Below are 6,008 nucleotides of genomic sequence, written 5' to 3'. Positions count from 1 at the left end.
CCGGGGCGGGGGCCGGGGCCGGGGCCGGAGCCGGAGCGGACGCCGCGCCGCCCTCACCGCCGCGCTCCCCTGGGCCGCGGCCTCGGCGCCGCCGCAAAGCCTTCCCCCGCACGCCCGCCGTCGCCGCGCGGAGGTTCCGCCGAGAAACCAACGGCCCCGCCGAGGCCACGGCCCCGCCCCCCTCGGCCGCCGGCCCCGCCCCCAGGGAGCCCCGCCCCCCCGGGCTCTCCGGCGCAGACGCGGTGGAGGGCGCGCGGAGAGCTCGCGCCTTCGCACCGGCGGCGCTGCGCGTCCTCGCTCCTCGCGTCTGCGAAATGGGCGCAGGCGCACTTCGCAGGGACGCGGCGAGCGTTTCCCAGAGGCCGGAAGCGCCGCTCGGCTGCCGCGCCCCGGGCCGCGATCGCGCGCGGGCCCCGGGCTGCTCTCCGCGCCCCAGGCCGGTGCTGCTGGCCAGAGGCCTGCCCACCCGAAGTCGCCGGTCCTGTCCCCAGCCCCGGGCCCCGCTCCCTCGGAGCCCTCGCACTCGGAAACTACGCGCGCCTCTCGTCTCTCTCCCTGCCCCCACGGGCGCCCCCGGCGCCGCAGAAGCGTGCACGGAGCCCGGGGCGCGGTGCCCAGGTGCAGGGGGAGGCGCGAGGGCCCCGCGCTTGCGCGCCCCACACGCGGAGTGGCACGGGCTGCAGTTGGGGCCCGAGGCCCTGGGGCCTGTCCGTCTGTGCCCGAGGGGCTGCGTCCGTTGACGGCGCGAACTCCAGGCCCCGCGCGTGGACGCGGCGCAGGAGCACGCGGCCATGCCCCTCCCGAGGGGTCCCGCCTCTCGTCTGGGTCTGGAATCGGTTTCCCTGAGTAAGACCCGGTTGGATCGAAAAACACTTCCTCCCCGCAGCCTTCCCGGATCTGCCCTGCCCTGCCCTGCCCTGCCCGAGCCACCGAGCTAATGATTATTTCTTCTCTCCTCGCACAGTTTTCCGGGCCTGGTCTCCCCAGCCCAGCCCACCCGGGAAGCTTCTGAGGTTCAGCGGCCTGTGAACTTCCGGGCCAGGGCCCTGTGGGGGACCCCTGTGGGGGACGGATGGTGGCCGGGGAGTAAACAGGCGGAAGAGGGCTCCCTGTGCGGGGCGGGGCGGGGCACTCCCCTGAGCCCTCGGGGCTGCCCCCTTCGGAAAGCGCCATCGTGATGATCTCAAGAGAGACGCAGCTTCTCTCGGGTTGTGGAAAATTACTGAGAGGTGGTGCCACCTGGCAGCCTTGAGCGCTCTCGGGGTAGGTAAGGGGCTGGCATGGCGCTGGCATGGTCCTGTGCGTGTCACATGGTGTAGTCGTCTGTGTCCTAGCCTCCACCCAGCTGGCGCGAGCCTTAGCGGATGTTGAACAAAAGAGTGAACAGGTGTGTCCGTGAGACACGGAGGCCCAGCGTCCCCGGCCCAGGGACGGACTCCACTCATTGCCGGAGGGGTGGTGCTCTGGTGGGCACGCAACAGGGGCTGCCCGGTGAAACGCTGCAGTTCTTGGAACGGACCCGCTTTTGTGTGCGTGTGCTCACTGCTGTTTATGGAGCACGTGCTACACGCACGTCCTATAAACTCTTCCTGCACATTTTCATCCTCGCAGTCACCGTACCGGGTAGATATTACCCCCCTTGAACAGACCGGACAACAGGACTCGGTATGCAGGCCAAGTTGCAAAGTGGGGATCTGCTGGGAACCGGGGCCAGGGGCTGTCTGGCTACAGAGGGAGGCTGGCACTGGCAGAGAGGAGAGAGGCATAAAGTCCCAGACAAGGTCCCCGGGAGGGGGAAACAGAAAAGACAGCAGCAACCAGCCAACAGTCCTTCCGTCCTGGAGAAGAAGCTGTTGCTTTACTGTGTGAGGAGGCCAACACCGCAGCACACAGATGCATAGCACTGGTGTAAGAAGCCCGACATCCAGGCGTCAAACACCCTGGACCACATCTGCCAAGGACAACATACATGGCACACACACACCCTCCCCCTGTGCATTTATGTCCCTGCATGATGCATGCGTGCTGTAGACACTCCAATGGAAAAGGAGCTGATTATGACTTTTGGACACTCCCTCCCCCATCAGTTTCCTGTAGAAGCTCATGCTGCTCCTGCCTGGCAGCAGGTAGGGCCGCGATGCCAGCGCCGGACGAGGTGGGGTGTGTATGGCTAGTGGGATGGTTCTGCTGGCAGGAGAGGAAGGAAGGGAGCTTCGCAAATGTACCTTGGAAAAGTCGGTCTGGCCTTTTCTCTGCCCCGTCACCACTCGTGCCCGTGCCCCAGCTCAGACCTCCTTGATGCTGACCTAAAAGTTCGCAACAACCTGCTGTAGGGTCTCCACTCAGCAATCCATGTCCCCTACCCCTGCAGCTGTGATATGGCCGGGGCCATATGGCATGGCCACTGAACAAATAGGTACTGCCTACCCACTGTGCTAAGAGCTGAGGACGTGGCCCAAGAGCCATCCCCTGAACTCATGGGGCTGACACCATCGGAGGGGAAGCAGGCAGTAAACACGCCTGTCAGGGAAGGATGAGGCTATAAAGAAAAGGGAAGTTGGGTGAGGGACAGACCCCACAACAAAGATGAAAGGGTGATGCACAGACCAGGAAGAAATTCGCAAGACGCATATCAGAGCAAGGACCCAATCTAGAATATAGAACGCATTCTAAGACAAACAACCCAACGGTGAAGCGTCTGCCTTTGGCTCAGGTCATGATCCCAGAGTCCCAGGATTGAGCCAAGCATCGGGCTCCCAGCTCAGCAGGGACTCTGTTTCTCCTTCTGACCCTCCCCCCTCCCATGCTCGCTCGCTCGCTCGCTCTCTCTCTCAAATAAAATATTTTTCAAAAATAGTGGTAACACCAAATGCTGGGAAGTATGCAGAAAAATCGGCTCATCCACCCACCGCTGGGGAAATGTAAGTGGTTTCCAGCCCCCCTGGAAAGTAGTTTGCTCATTTCTTTAAAAAGTGACCACACACTTGTCCTGTGACCCAACAACTGCACCCTTGGCTCTCCATCCCGGAAGAAAATGAAAATCACTCACGTCAAAGCTCACACACATGTTCACAGCAGCTGTATCCCTAACAGCCCGAGGCTGGAAACACCCAAGTGTGCCTTGGCCAGGGAACGCTGCGGCTGGGGGAAGTGAGAGCAGCCGGCAGCCGGCGGGCAGGACCGCTCCGGCAGTCCCACCGTCGGGGAAAGATTCCAGCTTCTGCACTTGGTGAAACCTGGAGCAGAGCAGCCATGAGAGGACACGACATGCTAGGAGCACCGACTGCCGAATGGAGAACCGGATGAAGAGGGGGGTGTAAGCAGGGAGACAAGCTGGTAGACAGGCCAGATGCATCTGCTTCCAGGTTCTGGGCCGTCCTTCATGTTCTGACGGCATGTCTGACTTGGGACAAACCTCCCCCACTGACCCTTCGTGTTCGGAGGCCTGGGATTGTCGTACAGGGCACCGGAGTTCACTGGGGGTGGGAGGAGAAAGCAAGCTTTGGAGGACGAGGTGAGGGCCTCCCTGGGCAGGGGAAGGAGCCACAGGGGCCCCAGCAGGAGTTTTTGAGCTCCCGGGGGCAGCCACGTCCCCAGGGTCACCCCACGGCTGGCATAAGGGAGGGACTGGGTGAGCAAGGCGCCCAGGCTGCCCAGAACACCAGCCCTTGCCTCTGGGCAATTGCCATGTCCATCCTCAGATGGTCACATGAGCCACAAAGGAGGGGCAATAGTGACGCAGGCTCCTCTCCAGCCAGGTAGAGGGCTCTGAGGAGGAGGCTAAGAGGAGACAAAATGAATGTGACCTCGGAACTCCAGAGGAGAGCTGAGGCCTCACTCAAGGGCATTGTGGCCTCCTCTTCTCTTTTCTCAAGCAGCCCAATGTTGCGTTGTTTGTGAAATTTAAAATTATTAAAACTGGAGGAACAAGAAACACGACATCCCAGGAACTTGTCAATGTTTACTCAGCATCTGAGTAAACACCACTGACAGGGCCATGGAATATGATCCCAGACCTCAGGCGCTCTGGATCTGGAAATGGTAGGAATCTGAGAAAAAGTACCCCCTCCTCCAGGAAGCCCTCCTGACTATTCCAGCCCTGATTCCTGCAGTGCTTCTAGCCTGACCTGTGTGTTGAAGGCCAAACTGTGCTTGGTGCAAGGCTCCGCTCTGACGACTCCTCCATGCATTTCTGTTCTTCTGCCGAGACGGGTGGCTCCAAGCTTTCCTGAGCCCAGAGTTCGGGGTTTGATTGGGTTGAACTGAATGGCCTCACTTTGTGATTGATCAGATCCCAGGGAAAAAATCACCTGCTTTAGAGCAGGCTACAACAGCAGTCTGACCCTCTTTGCACAGATGAGGTCAAGGGCGCCCAGAGAGGTTCCTCCTTTGCCCCAGGTCACACAGCATGTCTGTGTGATTAGCTAATTTCCGAGCCTTGACTGGGGTGGGCAGGAAGGTGAAGCAATACTTGTGCAGAGGCAGAAGGCTTAGCTGGAAAAGCCCTCCCACCTCGGCCGCGGGACAGCGGGGAGAGGGGCTGCCTCAGAACCTGAGACGGGAGCCAGGAAAATTTCCCCTGTGGGTATATAGAATTAGAAGTTTCTGGGAGGCATCAGTCCAGACCAGAACTCATGAGCCCCACTCAGCATGGCCCACCTGTCTCTGCCCACCAATGCGGGTTATTCTGCTCGGATTGGAGACCGCCGGCTGGCACTTAGCAGATTCTTGGCCTGTGCCTTGAACTCCCCCTCTGCAGGCTGCTGGCTGACCTTCCCTCCTTGCTGCTGCATGGGGGGGGGGGGGGGGGCGTGGGAGCCACATTCCCCAGGGACCGATGGAAGGACTCCAGACAGGCTGGGTTTTCCCCGGAAGTGTGTGTTGGGGTGACACGGTGAGCAGCAGCGCCACTGTCTCCGTGACAGGGAGGTTCTGGGGCTGAGTGGGAGAACGGAGGCCAGAGACAGAGTGCGGTCACAGCGGGTAGGTGGGGGTCAGCTTTCCAGTGAGTTCTCTTCCTGCGCCTTGGGCATCCCTCCTTCCCGGTCCCCATGCTGAACGGGCTCTGTCCTTTGCCTGCTCCATAGCCCCGTTTAGTGAACCCAGCCCGTCCCACGGTGCCATGCGTCATGTTTGCTCAGCGTATCAGAAAGCCTGGCGGCCGGATTCGGCTGCGGACACACGCCCGGAATCCCTGCTAGCTGTAGACAACGAAGGAGGAGCCAAGCAAGACCCCAGCGCCCTGCGTTCCACGTGCCCCAGGTTGAGTCTGAAGCAGAAGGGGCCAGGAGGCTGTCACAGGATCATGGGACACCCTGGACTGACCTTTCCTGGGACAGCCTCACCCCCGGGAGGGGAGGAAGGTGAGGCATGAAGCCTCAGACCTCATCGGAACCCGAGAATGGGACACCGGCTCCCGGCAGCCTCCCGGGAAGATGCGGAGGCGGGTGCCACTCAGCCTTGTGGCGACAACTCCCACGCCTCCTGGGCTCATCTGTCCAGGGGGGATCCCCGGGGCATTCGGCCAAGACTCAGAGCAGCTGTGGGGAAGTATTTCCTCCAAGGCCTATGTGACTATGCGCAGGGGCCTCCGGGCAGAGGCTGGGAGCTGTTCCCCTCCAGGGACAGCCAGGCCTGAGGTCCCAGTGGCCTGCAACACAAGGTCTCGTGCCCGTGAGCGGCACCCGTGGGCTGAGGCTGTGCTGCATGCACGGGCCTTCTTCCCCCATGCCTTTGGCGGGCAGGGCAGCCCCTGGGCACTGGGCTCCCTCGCTAGAGGGGAACCACCTGATGGCTCTTGAGTTGCCGCTCAGAAGTGGCCACAGCACATCCCGGTGGGGCCTGATGCTGGTGGGGAAGGCAAGCATAACCTTTTCAACATGTGGGGGGTGGGCACGGGGGATCTCCGACACCTCCAATCCTCCTTTCAGACCGCCACGGAGCTGCCCCCAGCTTTGCAGACCTGAGCACACCACCGTCTCCACTCAGCTCCACCGGCTACATCAGAG

This window comes from Mustela lutreola, chromosome 8 (assembly GCF_030435805.1).
Source record: "Mustela lutreola isolate mMusLut2 chromosome 8, mMusLut2.pri, whole genome shotgun sequence".
Lineage (NCBI taxonomy): Eukaryota > Metazoa > Chordata > Mammalia > Carnivora > Mustelidae > Mustela > Mustela lutreola.
This window is presented reverse-complemented; position numbering follows the sequence as displayed.